Here is a 20,600-nt window from a genome sequence, read left to right on the forward strand (position 1 = left end):
CAGGCGTCGGGGCAGGGACGTGATGCTTCCTCTCTGAAAACCTGACCTTTTCTGCTTTTGTCCAGAAAAAGCAACAGTTACTCTGGGCGTTTCGTAACACCGCCGTTTTCATTTCTCCTCACGCTCTCTTTCAGACGCTCAGTCCGTTCTTTTTTCTAGTCCACTTTTTCTGTGTAGGGAAACATCCACAGATATATTTCAAACTGGGTCTTTGGCAATCAATACACAGAAGATACAGTAGTTGATGCAAAGTGGATAGGAAAATAATATATATAGCTGGGGTCATGTCTAACCCCGGGCACTTACAGTAACAAAAATGGCTGCTGGTCGAATTTATTTGATTTGATAATATCAAGGCGCTTGTATTCAGTCAGGACAAATAAAAGCCACAAAGAAACAACTCTCAGGAAATACATTTTTAACTACACTATATGGACAAAACATTTGTAGCCTTGTGATACATGTGTGCTTTATGAACATCCCATTCCACATTTTAGTCCCTATTTGCTCTTATAATCACCTCCAGTCTTCTGGGAAGATGTTTCACTAGATTTTGGAGTGACCACAGATTTGTGTTCATTTAACCACAAGGGTATTAGTGAAGTCGGGTACTGATGTAAGGAGGCCTCGGGTGCATTCAGCATTCCAATTCATCCCAATAGGGTTGAGGTCAGAGCTCTATAACAGGAACCTTTTATGTCTTCAAGGAGCTGGGTTTTCATGCTGGAACATGTCTGGGCATTCTAGTTCCAGTGAAGTAAAAACCCACTGTATAGCATCTTATACATTTGTCTCTTTCCAATTTTGTTGTAAGAATTTGGGGACGAACTTCATATTTCTGGAAAATCATTATTTTTGTCCATTTGCAATATTTCATATTCAGTAGGCTTTTTAGTGTTTGGGATTGTGTTTTAAGGACGAAGCTCATTAGTTTGAATAAATGTGAGCAACAAGGCTCTATTCCTTAGCTTGGCATTTCAATTCGACTTTTCTGACTGATGCGCAAAACAACCCGTCGGATCGTTTGACTCGAATTGGCTTGAAACGCACTTAATTCGTTCGCAATTCCAGGTCTAATCTCTATCATTTGTTTTTACTGATTTCTATTGACATGATAGGAAACAGCGTTTCGAAGGAGGAAATTAGGAAAACATTAAAGGATCTCTTGGGAATACGTTCAAATGGCGGCGCATGAAACATCTGTTAATTATTTATCCGTTTCATTTGCACAATTACGACTCTGACTGGCAGCCCAACTTCGACTGACTCCAATTTATCAAATAAATATTACATCCGATTTTTTTTTTTTTCTGGTTAATTGTTTTTTCCCATTCAAGAGGAACTCTGCCTTGTTTCATTAATTATTTGTATGATAAATAATTCAGATGTGGCAGGACTCATCACAGGAAAACAAGTGGGGGTTGTATTTTTTCAAAGAAAACAAAAACCAGAGTAGAAAGAAACATGTTTGCTCTGTGAGCTGACAGTATGATTTGCATGTTTTAAACCAAGGACAAGCAGAATAAAAGCAAAAGCTTGCAAACCAGCAAGACCCGAGTGATTCAATGGCGTGTAATTGTCTTTTAACGGCACTCTACACCGTCCCTGTCCATTAAACATGACAAAAAAAATCTCACAATGCTGTTGTTGTGTTCTGTACGAGTACATTAAAAGTGTAGAGGCTCTGAAGCCCCGGTGTGGCATTTTGTTGAAAAGTTTGAGACATAATTTATACCATGGGATCTTTTTTCTAGCTTATATATATACTGGATATATAATGGAATATAGTGGAATATTAGATGTTCCAATTTAGCATCATATACTGTATGTAGATCTATGTATAGATACATTACATTGACAAATCTATTGAGACACCTGTTTTTCCAGCCTTAGTGCTTGGGTTCTTTCCCAAACTTGGAAGTTCACTTGAACAAAGAGACCCAAACCTGTCCTTGCATGACCATGCCCCTGGGACAAAATCCAGCTCCATGAAGATACGTTTTACATTGGTTGGAAGATGGTGAATGGCCTGCTATAGAGCTCTGACCTTAACTCTATTGGGATGCATTGGAACACTGAAAGCACTTCAGACCTCCTCACCTCATCTACATCAAAACCTGACTTTACGAACTGCCTGGACTTGATGGCTGCAGCATCTCAAAAAAGTTGTAACGGGGCAACAAAAGTAAGTCCAATTCGAATTGTATTTGCCACATACACATTCATACAGAGAAAGAGCTTTTTTTTTGACTGTCCATCTTGTAAACATGAAAAAGAAATACAATATAAAGATAAAAAGAAAAAGAAAAAAGTAACGTAAAATGCAATAAAATAAAATATACACACTTGTAGGTACAGCCAGCGGCCTCAGAATGTGTTATTGATATTAAAAGTGAAACTGGCTGAATAAGCACAAATCCACAAAAATCTATTAGAAAACCTTCCCACAAATTGGTAGAAACCTCTATTACTATCATTTGAGCTAAACCAAAGTGTACCTACTAAATAAACATCCCTGGGAAGCTTTGGAACCCCTACAGTGAGACTCATTGCTCTGGAAAATCTCTATAGTTTTTGAAATACTTTACAGTCCTCATTAACACCACACACCAGAAAGCAGGGTTCGAGTAAAAAAAATAAAACAATGCTGAAATGATTCTTCCGGAAGTCCTTCACTTTCAGCTGAGATCTTGATTGAATGATTTAAGGGCCGCTTTAAACCCGACCCCATGCTGACGCAGCACAGTGCTGAACGCATGATTTTACTCTTTGGTGCACTACAGGAGGCGCTGACGACCATGCGAGATTGACTGAAGTGGCTTTTAACTGTTTGAGTCTAACCTCGCGTCCACCGAGTCACTCTGTTACCCAATACACTTCCTAACGGGCTAACTTTCTAAACGCTAGCTTGCAATGGAGTGGTTAAAAGTGTGTGTGTGTGTGTTAACAGGTACAAATGGTAAAATCAAGGACTTCAGAGTTCATACTGTCAGATCCACTGGGATGTAATTGCACTCTTCAGGCACTTTGCTGGTTTAGCCTTTCCACTCCACACGCACTTTTTATTATTATTATTATTTTTTTTACACATTCCGGCGTATAATATAAAAAGCAAAAAGGTTGTGATTAATATCGACCTTTTATACATCAACCGCTGCTCTTATTCATGCATACGGTGATACACTTCATTTCTGTACACACTGGGAGTCTGTTTTATCCATTGGGAATTTATTGGCTAATAAACACTGAATATTCAAGATTCGAATTCAAGTTTTATTTAAGACACACACACACACACACACACACACACACACACACACACATACACACACACAAGCATACACACTGGAGAGTGCAGTGAAATATTTGTTTTGAAAGTCCATGACATAAAAAACTATAGATGAATAAATTTAGAATCTACAATTCTTGTTTGTTTAAAATAATGTATTTATTTATCTATTTTATTATTGATTTAGTTTTATTTATTCTTTTATTTTATAACCCTTTTATAACCCTAACCCTAGATCTCAAATTTGATGTTAATTTATAATCTTGCTTTTTTTATTTTTCACAAACCAGAATTAATATCGTTATTTTCGTTAATTTTATAAATTAATAATAATTATATTTATTTAAATGAGATATTAATATGATACTATATTTAATCTACCTGTATATAATTCAGCTCCGTGTTTATTTATTTATTTCTATTCCATAATCATAACTGATTATATATTATATGTAGAATTAATGTCAAGTATATCTTTCTTTCTTTCTTTCTTTCTTTCTGTCTTTCTTTCTTTCTTTCTTTCTTTCTTTCTTTCTTTCTTTCGTTCTTTCTTTCTTTCTTTCTTCTTTCTTTCTTTCTTTCTTTCTTTTTTCTTTCTTTCTTTCTTTCTTTCTTTCTTTCTTTCTTTCTTTCTTTCTTTCTTTCGTTCTTTCTTTCTTTTGACTGTTTTTTTCTTTCTTTCTTTCTTTCTTTCTTTCTTTCTTTCTTTCTTTCTTTCTTTCTTTCTTTCTTTCTTTCTTTCTTTTGTTCTTTCTTTCTTTCTTTCTTTCTTTCTTTCTTTCTTTCTTTCTTTCTTTCTTTCTTTCTTTCTTTCTTTCTTTCTTTCTTTCTTTCTTTCTTTCGTTCTTTCTTTCTTTCTTTCTCTTTCTTTCTTTCTTTCTTTCTTTCTTTCTTCTTTCTTTCTTTCTTTCTTTCTTTCTTTCTTTCTTTCTTTCTTTCTTTCTTTCTTTCTTTCTTTCTTTCTTTCTTTCTTTCTTTCTTTTGTTCTTTCTTTCTTTCTTTCTTTCTTTCTTTCTTTCTTCGTTCTTTCTTTCTTTCTTTCTTTCTTTCTTTCTTTCTTTTGACTGTTTTTTCTTTCTTTCTTTCTTTCTTTCTTTCTTTCTTTCTTTCTTTCTTTCTTTCTTTCTTTCTTTCTTTCTTTCTTTCTTTCTTTCTTTCTAATACTATAATGAATTTACCTGTATATAATTCAGCTCCGTGTGTGTGTGTGTGTATTTATTTCTATTCCATAATCATAATTGATTCTATATTATATGTAGAATTGATGTCAAGTTATATATTAAACATTTTTACAGTCCGTTTATGCAAATCTATTTATCTATTTGTTGAACATTAACCAGAATTGACTTTATGAACTATATTCTATTACTGTCAGATCGTTAAAAAAAAGCAACTAACTACATATTGTATACTGCATATGTTTGTGTGCATGTAAAGACCAAGTCTTACACACACACACACACACATTTATTTTTCTCCTACAGAATCCAGTCCAGTGATCCCATGCCTTGCGTCTCAGTTATGTGTTTTGCTTATTTATAAACACTGGTATTTTATGCATGTATGAGCGCTATGAAAGCGTGGCGAAAGGTCGTGTGAGGGTATAAACACGAAGCGTTTGACATTGTGGAGAGTGTGGAACGCCGTGGCGCCGTATCCTTGTGTCCTCCTGCGCATACTAAACGAGTGGAGCAGCCTACACGGGCGCTCGGCTGTAGGCCGCGGATGCTAATTAGCTTCTGTGTTATGTAAGACGCTTTGCTCTGCTAAGAGGTATAGTTACTGACTTAATTACCTTCACATCTTTGTTGTACAAAGAGCCAGAAGTGATATTCCACATTCCTTCATTCAAAGCGCCTTTTCTGCTCATGGAGAGTTCTTTTAGCCACTTATTCTTATACAGGATTGAAAAGGAGTGATATCTGAAACACAGATGCTGACTCGCTCTCTTGGGAGAAAATCTATTCGTCTGTGTTTATATACACTAAAGAGACAAACGTTCATGGATCATATGATTCCTATTTGCTTCCCATTCCATCATTTGGTCCCCAGTTTCTCTTCTAATAAGCTCCACTCTTCTGGGACGATTTGAGGGTTGAGATGATTATTTCCAGTCCACAAGATCCACTTCAACCCACTGTACACAAGATCTTCATGGAGCTGCATGGAGCTTTGTGCATTGCTATGCTGTGACAGGGTTGGAGCTTCAAGTTCAAGTGAAAGAAAAACAAATGGACTTTTAGGCTCAAAGGTCTTGAGTTTAAATCCCACCACCACCAAGCGGCCAGTTCAGGGGCCCCGAGCAGGGCCCTTGACCCCGTAGGTGCTCAGTTGTACGAATAAATTAAATGTAAATCGCTCTGAATTTGGCCAAAGTACAATTTGCCGTATTTGGCATTTGCCCAATAAACGTGTATTTCTGATCGGAAGGCCACTCCTGGGGCCCTTAAGCATGGCCCCTAACCCTCAGTGCTCCAGAGGTGCTGTATAATGGCTGACCCTGTGCTCTGACCCCTGCTTCCTCACAGCTCTGGAGTATGTGAAGGAAAATATCACTGCTGTAATGTACATGCATATGACAAGTATAAAGCTGCTTTCTTTTCTTTCTTTCTTTCTTTCTTTCTTTCTTTCTTTCTTTCTTTCTTTCTTTCTTTCTTTCTTTCTTTCTTTCTTTCTTTCTTTCTTTCTTTCTTTCTTTCTTTCTTTCTTTCTTTCTTTCTTTTTTTCTTTCTTTCTTTTTCTTTTTACTGTTCTTTCTTTCTTTTTGACTGTTCTTTCTTTTTATTTTGACTGTTCTTTCTTTCTTTCTTTCTTTCTTGATTTCTTGCTTTCTTTCTTGCTTTCTTTCTCTTTTCTTTTTCACTCTTATTTTCTTTTTCACTGTTCTTTCTTTTTCTTTTTACTGTTCTTTCTTTCTTTTTCTTTCATTCTTTTTTTCTTTCTTTCTTTTTCTTTTTTTCTTTCTTGCTTTCTTTCTTGCTTTCTTTTTTCTTGCTTTCTTTCTTTCTTGCTTTCTTTTTTCCTGTGACATACCACCACTGTCAGAGCTCAAATCCACACCTAGCTTCGAAATTTTTACAAACCAGATCATTTCAGCATAAATCTCTCTCTCTCTCTCTCTCTCTCTCTCTCTCTCTCTCTCTCCTTCCTTCTCCCTCAACCTGCCAAAGCTTTGATTCCGGCTCTTTCTGCGATTAATTGCGTTGACTTTTTCTGCTCGTCTTTGATTCATTCTTTTATGTAGGAATGTGTAATATCATCAAAGGAAGGTTTATTTAATAGTCTCAGGGCATTGAAGGATTTTCGTCTGTAATGCGCAGCCAAATGAACACGTTCGCTGCCGAAACACCTAGAAAAAAAAAAGAAGTAAAAAAATCTCTCTCCTTTCCTTTCAGCAGCTACTCGTCTCTAGGCGAGTGGTCTTATGTATGTGTGCCTGTTTTTTCTGTTTTTTTCTAAGTGTGTATCAGTGTTTTAGGACTTGTTTAAACCTTGTGCCCCCCCAGGCCTGCATGGACTCCACAGTCCTTCCACAGCCCTCCACAGCATGGGGTCATTCACACTTCTGTGATCCGTGGCAGCGCTTCTGATTTGGGTTTTGGCCACTAGTCAAAGACAACAGCTGTACACTTTGTGGGATCAGTGAACTCGGCCCACTCGCTGGCAGCCTGAACACCAGTGGGAACCGGCTCGTAATTAGAAACGCTTTGGGTCAACTTGAAGATGACGAAAAAAAAAGGAGTGAAGGAGTGAAAGGAAGTAGGGGAGAAGAAAGAGCGCCAGAGTACAGCAAGTCTCTGAGGCAGTGCTGTCTAGATGTTCTCCAGAAGTTAAAGGTTGAGATATACAGTAGTAAGAAATTAGGAAGGAAGGATGGAAAAAGAAAGAAAGAAAGAAAGAAAGAAAGAACATAGTGAGAGAAAGAAAGAAAGAAAGAACACAGTGAGAGAAAAGAAAGAAAGAACACAGTGAGAAAGAAAAGAAATAAGTGAGAAGAACTAAAGAAAGAAAGAAAAGAATAAACACTGTGAAAAAGAAAGATAGATAGATAGATAGATAGATAGATAGATAGATAGATAGATAGATAGATAGATAGATAGATAGATAGATAGATAGAATTAATCAATGAAAGGACACAGTAAAAGAAAGAATGAAAGACAGAAAAAGAAAGATAGTGAGAGAAGGAAGACTAAGATAAATAAAGAAAGAAGACAGTAAAGAAGAAAGAGAGAAAGAAAGAAAGAACACAGTGAGAGAAAGAAAGAAAGATGGAAGACAGTAAGAGAAGAAAGAAAAACAGTGAGAAAGAAAAGAAATAAGTGAGAAGAAAGAAAGAAAGAAAGAAAGAAAGAAAGAAAGAAAGAAAGAAAGAAAGAAAGAAAGAACACAGTGAGAGAAAGAAAGAAAGATGGAAGACAGTAAGGAAGAAAGAAAAACAGTGAGAAAGAAAAGAAATAAGTGAGAACAAAGAAAGAAAGAAAGAAAGAAAGAAAGAAAATAAGAAAGAAAGAAAGAATGAACACTGAGAAAGAAAAAGAAAGATAGATAGAATGAATCAGTGAAAGGACACAGTGAGAGAAAGAAAGAATGAAAGACAGTAAGAAAAATTAAGTGAGAGAAAGAAGACAGTGACAGAAGAAAGTGAAAAGAAAGAAAGAAAGAAAGAAAGAAAGAACATAGTGAGAGAAAAGAAAGTAGGAAGACAGTGAGGGAAAAAGAAAAACACAGTGAGAAAGAAAAGAAATAAGTGAGAAGAACTAAAGAAAGAAAGAAAAGAATAAACACTGTGAAAAGAAAATAGATAGATAGATAGATAGATAGATAGATAGATAGATAGATAGATAGATAGATAGATAGATAGATAGATAGATAGAATTAATCAATGAAAGGACACAGTAAAAGAAAGAATGAAAGACAGAAAAAGAAAGATAGTGAGAGAAGGAAGACTAAGATAAATAAAGAAAGAAGACAGTAAAGAAGAAAGAGAGAAAGAAAGAAAGAAAGAACACAGTGAGAGAAAAGAAAGAAAGATGGAAGACAGTAAGAGAAGAAAGAAAAACACAGTGAGAAAGAAAAGAAATAAGTGAGAAGAAAGAAAGAAAGAAAGAAAGAAAGAAAGAAAATAAGAAAGAAAGAAAGAATGAACACTGAGAAAGAAAAAGAAAGATAGATAGAATGAATCAGTGAAAGGACACAGTGAGAGAAAGAAAGAATGAAAGACAGTAAGAAAAATTAAGTGAGAGAAAGAAGACAGTGACAGAAGAAAGTGAAAAAGAAAGAAAGAAAATAATAAAGAAAGAACATAGTGAGAAAGAAAGAACATGAAGACAGTAGGAAGTAAAGGAATGAGAGGTAGTATGGAGGGGAAAAGAGCACCAGAGAACAGCAGGTCTCTTGGACAATGGTGTTGAGATGTTCTCCAGAAGGAAAGTTGAAGGAAAGGTTGATATATACACAGTAGGTTTAGGTTTTGCCTGAAAAAAAAATATGATTGTTGTGAGTTGGTGTTACTTTGAGGATTTGGGATTCAGTTCGGAATGTTCTCGGTGCATGGGATCGGTAATACACACCTTCCCTAACTCCGCCCTTCATTCATAATCTGGCAATCATTAGGTGCTTTGTATCATGATGAGGGGGCGGAGTCTTTAGCCCAATTATAGAAACACAAATGTATAGGAGACTCAAATCTGTTCCAGCTCCATTAAGATATGGTTTCTATTGTTTGGAAGATGTAGAAGATCTTCAGCAAAAATTTTACATTCCATAATCTAGTGGAACGTCCTCCCAAAAAATAATTATAACAGCAAATGGTGAATAAATGTGGAATGAGATGTTGCCCATAATCTTATGCTCAAGTGTCTAAAACTTTTCTCCATTGTATATAGAGTAAGCGCTATTAAGTGCAGTTCTGCATCTGGTTTTTTTTTGGCTCTGTAAGGGAGTGTCGGTGCTTTAAATCTGATCCAGAAGCTACAGAAGACCACTGAAGGGAGTGGAGCAACGGGGTGGTGTGGGAGAACCGTAGGAAAGTTGAGAACAAGTCGTGCAGCTGCATTTGGATCGACTCAACCCTGGGGGGGAACTTGGAGGATGTTATTAATAATGCAGTTAATTATTATCATTCTTCATGTAAATCTATTGACATTTTCATATTTAAACACACACACACACACACACACACACACACACACACACGGTGCAGTTATTTGGGGGGAAAAAACATCAAGACCACTAAAGCCTGACTTATTACTCCCATGGGTGAAACTTTAATAGTACAGAGAAAGAACAATGTGAACAAAGTTTCTTTTCTTTTTCCATTCTTTCTGCCCCCATCTTTCTCACTTTATACCCCTTTGTCTCTTTCTCTCATTTTTTTTTGTGTGTATTTGTGCATACACACACACACAACGCCTGAGGTGGAAAGGAAGCTCTGGTGACCCGTTTGCTCTACTTGCTTCAGTGCTGCTTCTTAAACTCAGACTTACTGCCTGCCTGCAGCGATGAGCACCTGCTATCACACACTGTCTCAGGAACCACAGAGGGGATGGGCAGGGTTATTAAAGTAGGTGGGTTGGGGTAACCGATCAGAAATGTTTGCTAGATTCTTCCAGAAGTAATTAATAATTCAAATTCCACTCTTCTTGGGAGATGTTCCACCAGATTTTGGAGTGTGCTTGTGGAGATTTGTGTTCCTCTAGCCACAAGGGTGTTCGCAAGGTCAGGCACTGATGGAGGAGGAAGTGAGGAGGCCTGGGGTGCAGTCAATGTTCCACTTCATCCCAGAAGGGTTGAGGTCAGAGAACTGTAGCAGGAGATCTTCCGCTCCAAATTGTGCAAAGCATATCTTCATGGAGCTGGTTTTGTGCATTGTGTTGTTGTGAATGGAAATTATTTATGCTAGCACATCCAGAGGTGTCCTGTACAATCATATGCCTCTAGGTTTATGGAAACAGTTTGCTAAAGAACCACATACTGTATGGCTGGAAAAGACAGGTGTCCCGAGTTATAGAAATATTTTTATACGATTTAGAAATTAATGATGTCCTTAGTATAAATGATAAATAACTGTCTGAAGATTCATAGTTATTGAGCAACTCGTGATCTCTGAGGACAGATTTAGACTGGAATTAATATCAACAGTCTACTACAATAGCTCAGGACCACAGGTTGGATGGACAGTTCTGCATTTCAGCACCTGTCACTGAACAGCACCTCAACACTGATGGAACTGTAATGAATGGCCATTCGGTGCTGGGGATGAGGACGGGTTCTTTTTTTGAGTCTCAAGTTTTCTTTCTCATGCCATCTCAGAAAGTTTTTTCTTACTGCTACTCTCTCGCTTACTAGGAACAAACTTACAATTCTAAGTAACAAACTTATACATTCTTTTATACAACCTTATTTGAATTATACTGAGGTGCTGTTCAGGGATTGGTGCTTAAAAGCAGAACTGTCCATTCAACCTGGGGTCCTGAACCACTATAAACAGCAGACTGTTTATATTACAGTGTAAATCTATCCTCAAAGTTCTTGAGTTGCTCAGTAGATCTTTAGGCTGTTGATGTGGATCTATCCACAGCTGCACAGAGTGGCCTCAAATTGACGAGAAGCAGATACGTAATGTAGTGTATACTTGTGCAATTCTCTTTCCGTTTCCGCCGTGAATTCGTCCAAACTCCCCCTCGCCTTTCCAGGCAAGCTTTTTAAATTATGCATGCGGGTTGTGTGCCAGAGTGGCCCGGTAAGATGCAATATTTCACACTGGCAGAGCCGTGTCAACACCAGTAGGTTACAAGGAAGCTGGCACTCACTTGTAAATGGGGAAAAAATAAAAACAGGCGTGTTAAAAAAAAGAAGGAAGGAAAGAAAGCTCTGTGATGCCGACTGAGAGGCTGTAATTGGTTGTTAATAAAGAAAGGTGGTGAAATTGTGTGAAGCCCAAAGATTAGGAACAAGATTTTATTGTATACACGAGTCTCCATTCGTACAGCATTAGTTTCTCGGGGCAATGTGGGCAGTAAAGACTCAAATTTAACAATGAATTGTGTATAAGATGGTAAAATTAGAATACCACATATTATTTATAAGTCGTCGATATATAATAAATAGATACATAGTGGAAAATACAAAATTTATATGTAAAGATGTATTTTTTTAACACCCTATCCACACTGAGTCCCCAGTTTGAAATATTGGAAAACAAGGGTGTTCAAATTCCAATGTAGGGCGAGGTGAGGAGGCATCGGTAGTAGGCCACTCAAGATCTTTCAGATTGTCCAACCCATGTAAAGCATATCTGGCTTTGTGCACAGGGGCATTTTTATGCTGGAACAGATTTGACTCTCCCAATTCAAGTAAAGGAAAAGTTCAAAGCCACCACATCCTTTGAAATCCTCTACAACTCAGTTCAATCTCGATTCCGTGGTTTCAGTTTGGTAAAGAACCATATTTGGCTGAAAAAAAATCAGGTATCCCAATACATTTGTCCTTATCGTGTATTTCTTTTCAACCTCAAATAAGTTTCTGCAGAAAGAGAAAGATTGAGAAAGAAAGAAAGAAAGAAAGAAAGAAAGAAAGACTTGTCACCATCTTGCATTTGGCTCCTCGGTTTTTCTGTTGTATCAAAATACACCTACGCTTTTAATTATTTTGAACTTGATTGCATGAATACATACAAAGTCTGTTGGGAAAGCATTTATTTTTTCCAAACAAAAAAAATGAGGAATGGTTCAGCCATGTTGAAACACCCCCCCGACTCCCAACCCCGTATCGTCCTCTCCTGATCTACCTACACAATATTGTAAAAAATATTGGGACACCCGACAGCCACATGTTTTTCTTCACCAAACTTTTAGCAAAAACTCTGAAGGTCGTTGAGGGTGTAGCATGAAATTTCGCCTTCATTTGAACTAGGGGACCACCTGTTCCAGCGTGATAATGTCCCTAAGCCAGCTCTATGAAGATGTGCTTTACATGAATTGGAAGATCTTAAATGGCTTGTTATTGAGCTCTGACTGCACCCCAGGTCTCTTTACATCCTTTTGCTCTGTACCTGACTTTACTAACACTCTTGAGCACAAATCTCCACACTCCAAAATCAAGAGGAGAGAATTGGAGGTTATAAGAACAAATGGGGACTGAATGTGGAATAAGATGTTCAAAAAGCACACAACAGTCTATCCACAACTTTGTAGTGTGTGTGTGTGAGAGACAAGTGTCTTTAAGGAAATGTCTGTCAGGGTTGCCAGACTGAAGAACAGCAGAACATGTATGTATCGGAAGCAACAGATTGGTGTGAAGGTAAAGTGTAATTACTGTATGTTTGCATAAAATTCTTATAGGTGTTGACTCTGTCAGCTGTAACACATCTGTCTGGATAGAAAGGTTTGAATGACGTAATCCCACACCACACTGGCAAATCACCAAGGATTACTCATGGGCTCGGGAATCAAATTCCCCACTGTCCAACAAGTAAACATGAAAAATAGAAACACAATGTCCTACTCAGTTACGAAAACATTTCCAGAAGCCAGAAGCTTGTAAAAATCCACAGCTGGAGGAAATGCTTTTGTTCCCAAGAGAGCTCCAAGCCCTGGTTAATCAGCAAGTTAAAACTGATACAGCGAACAATACGCAATAGGACCCTGAATTACTAATGACACCCACGTAAAGAAATGATTTACTGAGAATGAGAGAAACCCGATGGAGTCTTCTGCTTTCAATCATCCACCTAATGTTTTATATATATATGTGTATGTGTTGTGCATTCTGGGATGCTTTTCCGCTCACCACGGGTGTATAAAGTGCTTACATGATTCGTCATCGCCCTCCTGTCACCTGAAACCAGCCTGGGTATTCACCTCTGACCTTTCTCCTCAACGAGCACTTTTCTTCTGCTTTGTTTAAATCTTAGAGTTGTGTGTTGTGTTTAAAAAAAAATCCAGCAGTTCAGCAGTTTCTGAAATACTCAAGACATCCTAAAGAAGCTGACTGAAGCTCTTCAAAGGTATTTGGTACAGGTGTTCTTAATAATGTGACTTCTGGAGTGTGCTTTCGGACGTTATTGTGCACACTCAGCCAAAGGGGTGTTAGTAAAGGCAGGTTCTGATGTGAGAGAGGCCTGGGGTGAACTCAGTCATCTGAATAGGGTCCTTCCACATCATCTACTTACACTAATATTTCACACACACACACACACACACACACACACACACACACACACACGCTATACATATACTTACATTTTTATCTGCAGTTGTGAATTTGCACTTCTGGTAGATGCATTTAGTATGTTTCATTCATCCATCCATCCATCCATCCATCCATCCATCCATCCATCCATCTATCTACATTTGCGGCATTTAGCAGACGGCATTTAGCGGATCTGTCTGTCTGTCTGTCTGTCTGTCTGTCTGTCTGTGTCTGTCTGTCTATCTATTCTGAGATGCTTTTATCTATCTATCTATCTATCTATCTATCTATCTATCTATCTATCTATCTATCTATCTATCTATCTATCTATCTATCTATCTATCTATCTATCTATCTATCTATATTTACATTTGCGGCATTTAGCGGATCTGTCTGTCTGTCTGTCTGTCTCTGTCTGTCTGTCTATCTATCTATCTATCTATCTATCTATCTATCTATCTATCTATCTATCTATCTATCTCTGTCTGTCTGTCTGTCTGTCTCTGTCTGTCTGTCTGTCTGTCTGTCTGTCCATTCAATCAAATCCCATGTAAAGTATATCTTGATAGAGCTGGTTTTGTGCACAGGAATATTATCATGCTGGAGCAGGTTTGGACCTTCTAGTTGGAATGAAGAGAAAATGCAATACGTGCCCATACACAATCTGTATCAACACACGGTGGAAAAGTCTGGTGTCCCAATTCTTTTGCCCAAACACACATCCCATGTTTTCATCCCTTCGTTCTGATGTTTAATCTGAACATTGACCTTAGTTTTTTGCCTGAATGAGGTCGCACTCTGTGGCTAATTAGATAATCACAGAGATGCACAGGTGCCAACCCCAGCCATTAGAGTTGCACAAGCCTTAGTGCCGGTCCCAAGCCCGGATAAATGGGGAGGGTTGCGTTAGGAAGGGCATCCAGCGTAAAAACGTGTGCCAAATCAAACGTGCGGACGGGAGAAGCCGAAAGAAAGAAAGTTTTTACAGAGATGCACAGGTGCTCCTAATAACGAGGCCTGTGAGCCTCTAATGAAGAACCTGATAGAAACAAGTGAAGTAAAGCAGATGACGGAATACACGATTTATTTTACTTATTGAATGGGAGCCAAATGCAAGGAGCTGCTTCAGGTATTTAACAACATTTTATTATTTTTTTTATGAATGTTGTGCTGCATTTATCACAGCAGTGTGTATGAGTTGTTTCATGCCTTGTTGTTCTAAAGCTCTATTTCCAAACTTGTGAATAAGATCTGAAATAATGGAAAACCCATAGGATTAAATCGTATTCATCTGGGCGGTGCAGCTGCGGCTGCAGTGAAAGAAGACGATGTTGAATTGGGTTTCTTGCGTAAGTAATGACATTCGTTCTCATTGTGTGAGATTCCTGTCTGTGATGCAGCGCTCTGTTCTACTGCAGTTGATGGTTTCTACAGCCGTGGGGTCATGATGGTATTAAGAGGTGTATTGATTCAGGTGAGACACCATTTGAAGGCCTGGGTGTAAAATGCACGGCCGCCACTGATGTTGTGAGCAATGTTTACATGGCATCTGGGCTACTTTTGGTAATTGTCCCACAGCTCTGGCTCTGTATTCACTGTCACTTAATGTCCAGCGTAGCACGCGCAATGTATTTTCTTTTATTGTGTGATGTAATTTGGTGTGTGTTGGTAAACTGAGGTTCAAGACCAGCCAGACGAGGCCACATTTGTAATTGTGCACCATTTCCAGCTGTGAAATATATCCTCCACTACCGTACAGCTGATTCGATTCTATTACTAATTCATAGTACTGTATTTTAGGACATATTTTTTATAAAATGTTTCTTCTCGGTTGGCTCAGTCAGAATTTTCAATCCAAATTAATCGTGGTGTGTTTTTCTCTCTGTTATACGTGATGTGCTTCTTGACAACTGGATCTTTTTTTGAAAGACTACAGAGCTCATTCTGTCTCATTTAAAGACAGATTGTTAGGGTTGTTAAGGCCTTTTGGGATGAGCTGGAACATCGAGTGAACCCCTCTGACCTGATCTCACTAATGCTCTTGTAGCCTAGTAATCGCAAATCTCCATAGCCACGCTCGAAAATCTAGTGGAAAGACTTTGTAGTAACTGCAAAGTGAGGGATTATGCTGGAAAGTGGGTTTTGGAAGGAGGTGAGTGTCATGGTCAGGTTTCCACAAACCTTTGGCCAGACATCCAGACGACTGTAGAAAGAACATTACTTATGTTAGTTTTCACTCTCCAGTGTTCTGTATTGTTGAAAGATTTATGATCAAACTCTTGATGTCACCCAAATGAGGATGGGTTCCCCTTTTGAGTCTGGTTCCTCTCAAGGTTTCTTTCTCATGAATGTGAATGTTGACTGAACCCCAGTTCTTCCCACCTCACCTACAATCTCAATGAGCCCAAAATCTAGACTAAAAATCTGGTAGACCATCTTCCCAGAAGAGTGGAGATTATTATAAGGGCAAGTCGGGTTCTTTTACCGTTCTTTATATGGTACATATTGGAATCAAATCCGCACCCACATTCGATTACAATTTTATTAGCTTTTTCCATTCTTTTTGCAAACGAGACCTTTGACCACCCTCAAGGTTATTTTCAAAGCTGTGGCACAGGGTCCAATTCGATTCAGGTTTTTTTTTTTTGTTCGGGTCAAGGCGTCTGGCCGTCAGCTTCTGAAGGACATTTACCCGAGTCATATCCTGCATGGAAAGTCAATGAATATCAGGTGCAATATGAGCATAGGATTTTCTTGGCAGCGCGTCTGTCTTTTGAATGTCCTTCCCTCTGTTGGCCTCCATCGAGTCAGCCACAGATATCACCAGAGGCCCTTTCATTTGTGTGGATTCTTATCCCCATCAAAAATCAATAGGTTATTTTTGAACTAGCTCGGATCTGAAATAACCCGGCTGAGGCCGAATTCAGAAAACCAAACTCTCAAAGTGAAATGCTTCCTATCGATTTCGCGATCATGAATTATGCAAGCCGAACATCCCACATAAGTCTGTCCATCATAATGCATTTCAACTGCTGTAAGCCAAGTTGTTTTCACCATGATCAGGCCCCGACACTTAGGAATGGAGGAGATACCAGTTTCGTATGCTTTTTTTTTCCACGGAAAAGAACACCTATCGAACTATTGTTCTACTCGTTTTTCATATCTAAATCTTCTTTAACCTTCCTGTCGGGGCCACCTGAAAGTCAGGGGCGTATTAACCCAAAACAAGACACGGCTTTCTCACTTCCTGTTGTGAGCTCCTTTTCTTCAGCTCTGCCAATGTTTCCTTCCCAGTCGAAACATATACATAGTCAGTAGTATGTCTTAAGTTTGAATGAAACCGGTTTCCTTTCCTTCTTCCCCATACAGATATTTCTTCCAACATAAAATGTAATTCATTTCAGACTATAATCCATTTAGTGTCCAAATGAAATCTGCTACCTGCAGTTTGGTCCCATTGCTGTACATCTGGAACCTGGAGGTTTTGAGCTCTAGAGATGAAAATCTGTATCTTCAGCCTTTCCACTGATTGAATGATATATTTGTCGATCATGTCCACGCTAACGTTTTCGTTTAAAAACGCATACTTTTCCCTTAGTGTGGACGGAATGCCAGACCGGAGACTGCGCCTTTTAGTCGAGGGACCCGTAGTTTTTTGAAAACGCTCTCCCAAGTGGATGAGTTTGACAACACCATGTGACATTTCAAAGAGTGGGAAATCAAATGAACGCTAGGCGGAAATGACTCATTTCGAAAGCGCTTTACCCTGTCGCCGGTTCACGACTGTTCCTTCCTTGGAGCCTTTTTAATAGGTACCGACCACTGCAGACCAGGAACATCCACAAAAGTCTGCATTTTTGGAGATGTTCCGACCCAGACGTCTATACGTCACAATTTGTCTAAAGCAATCAAATCCTTACGCTTGGCCATTTTTTCCCTGTTTGTAACACTAACTTTCAGGACGAAACATTCACTAATATTTCATTTTCAATCGTTTTCCAAAAGCTCATGCGCAGTACCTGAGCGTTTTCAGATATTTTAGTGTGGATAAGCGACTTTTGGGAAACGTTGGAAAACGAAAGAATTAGTGAACATTTCGTCCTCAAAGTTAATAAAAAAAAATGGCCAAGCGTGAGGATTTGATTGCTTTTGTCAAGTTGTGACGTCTAGCTGTCTGGGTCGGAACATCTCCGAAACTGCATGGATATTCCTGGTCTGCGGTGGTGAACCGACTAAAGGGTTGTGGACTGGTGGTCACAATGTTATGGCTGGTCGGTGTATAAGGTAATTTGTGTGTTTTAGAACATGTATTACGACGTTGCCGTGTTTGGTCGCTGACCATGTTTGCAGCAGAGTTTCCACCTGTGCGGCTGCATCTTCAAAAATAGTATTACTGAAAAAACAAAAAACAAACACCCCCCCAACCGCCCCCCACCCCCCACGTTGCTACGCCAGCCTCTCTCACTCCCTTTCTCCCACTTGTTCCGATGAAACTGATTGAACTTCTGAAGTCGTCACTGTGAAATAGGTTGAGCTGCCGCAACTCCGGCGCCTCTAATTAAAAAGGAGCATTCATAATTGTGTTGCGGTCTTATCTATCCGCCGCTTGGCACTAGTTTAAAGTACATTCGGAAAATTGCTCTCATCTTCACAGTAAAATGGAGACGAAGAAGAAGAAAGAGCACATGGGGGAGGGGAAAAAAAGGGGGACAAGGAAGGGAAGAAAGGCCTCTGTCCTTTTGGAAAAGAATCTAATTATGTACAAGTGTGGAGAAGTGTGGACTGCACAGTTCCTTCATACTATAGATTTGCCTTATACTCTTAGAATCTATAGGACCAGAGCTGAAATCCCCCAGCAGACTTATCACTCACACACACACACACACACTGCAACAAGAGAAGACAAGATGGCTGGCTCTCTTTCAATTCACACCATTTTTCTTCATCCCTCATCGTCCCTTTTGCTCTCTAAGCCATCTTTATTCATAGCTCCGCTTTACCCCTTTTTCTATCTCGTGTGCTCTCTCTCTTTCACTCACTTTTTGTTCTTGCATGTCTCTTTCTTTTCACCTTTCGCTCTACAAGTTATTGGAAGAGAGCTCCCTCTGTTTCTGTTATCAGAGGTGTCTATCTCACACACACACACACACACACACACACACACACACACACACACACACACACACACACACACACAGGATTGCCTCCTGATGTGGAAGTTAAATACCACTGTCCCAGAAAACTCCTTTTAATCTCGCCATCCCTCTCTCATTCTTTCTTTCTCTTTAATCTCGCTCTTTCACTCATTCACATTCTCTCTCTCTTTCTCACTCACTCCCTCTTGTTCTTTCACTTTCACTCACTCACTTGCTCTCTCCCTTTAGTCTGTCACTCACTTATTTTCCCTCGTTCTTTTGTTTTCTCAATTTCTCACGCCTCTATCTTTCTCACTCACTCACTCACTCACTCACTCACTCACTTTCTTTCTCTTTTCTCACTTACTCCCTCACTTTTTCTCTCTTTCACTTACTCACTTGCGCCTCTCTCCTCCTTTAGTCTCATTTACTTATTCTCCCTCGTTCTTTCGCTTACTCACACTCACTTTCTTTCTAGCTCGCTTACACTCTTTCTCTTTTTCTCACTTTTTCTTGCTTTCTCTCCCTCCCCTTTTAGACTCACTTATTCTCTCTAATTCTTTTTTCTCAATTTCTCTCACTGTCACTTTATTTCTTTTTCTCACTTGCTCACTCACTTTTTCTCTTTTACTCTCTCTCCCTTTAACCTCTCACTCATGTTCTTTGTCTCACTCGCTCTCTCTTTCTCATTCCTAGTTTTAATTTTCTATACTATATTGGTATGATTTTCAAAAAATTGAGGCACAAATGAGCGAATAAATAGATAAATATAAATAAATGCAATATTTTACTAATAAATATAAATCTCTCTCGCTCTTTGCCCCCTTATTTGTGTTTTTTGTTTTATTCCTTTGCGTGATTTCATTGCTGGTTTGAAGGTCTTTGGCCAGTGGCATGTCCAGAGCGATGGACGAGTTATAAGGAGTGTGACCACAACTGTGGAGATGTGTACACACACACACAAAAACACACACATACATTTCAAATAATGCAGTTACGTAAAATGTCCTGTCCGTGCAGCGTAGGTTACAGATCAGAGGGATTTGACTTGTTCTGCAACCTGTTCATTATGTCCTAAGAACCTCCCATTCTTCACTAGACTTGACCTTGTGGAGATTTGTGTTCATTCAGCCTGGTAGTAAAGTCAGGTATTGATGTAGGTGAAGTGAGGAGGTCTGGGGTGCAGTCGGTGTTCACATTCATCACAGGAGGGTTGAGGTCAGAGCACTACAGCAGGTCACTCAAGATCTTCCAACTCATTTAAAGCATATCTTCATGGAGCTGGCTTTGGGCAAGAGAGTATTAACATGCTGGAACAGGTTTGGTTTTTCCTAGTTGGAAAGAAACAAGGAAACGGTTCTACCTCATCCTACGATGCAAAATACTTTTGGAATGAATTGGAATGCTGAATGCTCCCCAGGGTTCCTCAGCTCACCTACATCAGCACCTGACTTTGTTAACGCTCTTTGTAGCTGAATATCTGCAACTGAAATCGAGTGGAACGTTCTTCCCAGAAGAGTGGAGGGTATTATAAGAGAAAACGGGAACTACATGTGGAATGGGATGTTGAAAAAGCACCAAGGTGTCCACCAAGGTAGTGTATTTGAACGTGCACAAAACACACCAGATCTTCCACCTGACCCAACATTGCACGTGAGATGATCTTATATAATCGGTCTTACAGGGTATTTAATATATAATGGGAATACCTTTGCATATTTTTGTGTAATCTCGGGCTAATCCTGTACCTTTGCTTGTCCTCAGGCAGCGACACCATCATTTGATACACACGAAGTGGAAAAAGGTTCATGCAACACAGTACAGGTACCCCCAGGGAGGGATAAAACACACGTCTCTTAGCTTTGTGGATGGAGATCCACAGGGTTTAACCTGGCCTTGTTAATGAATTAATGACACGCACTCACATGCTCAGGGGGACTTCATTAGAAGATAATAAGACATGTGGGCTCAGTGGGTGGTAGATA

The sequence above is a fragment of the Silurus meridionalis genome, chromosome 9 (assembly GCF_014805685.1).
Source record: "Silurus meridionalis isolate SWU-2019-XX chromosome 9, ASM1480568v1, whole genome shotgun sequence".
NCBI classification, from domain to species: domain Eukaryota; kingdom Metazoa; phylum Chordata; class Actinopteri; order Siluriformes; family Siluridae; genus Silurus; species Silurus meridionalis.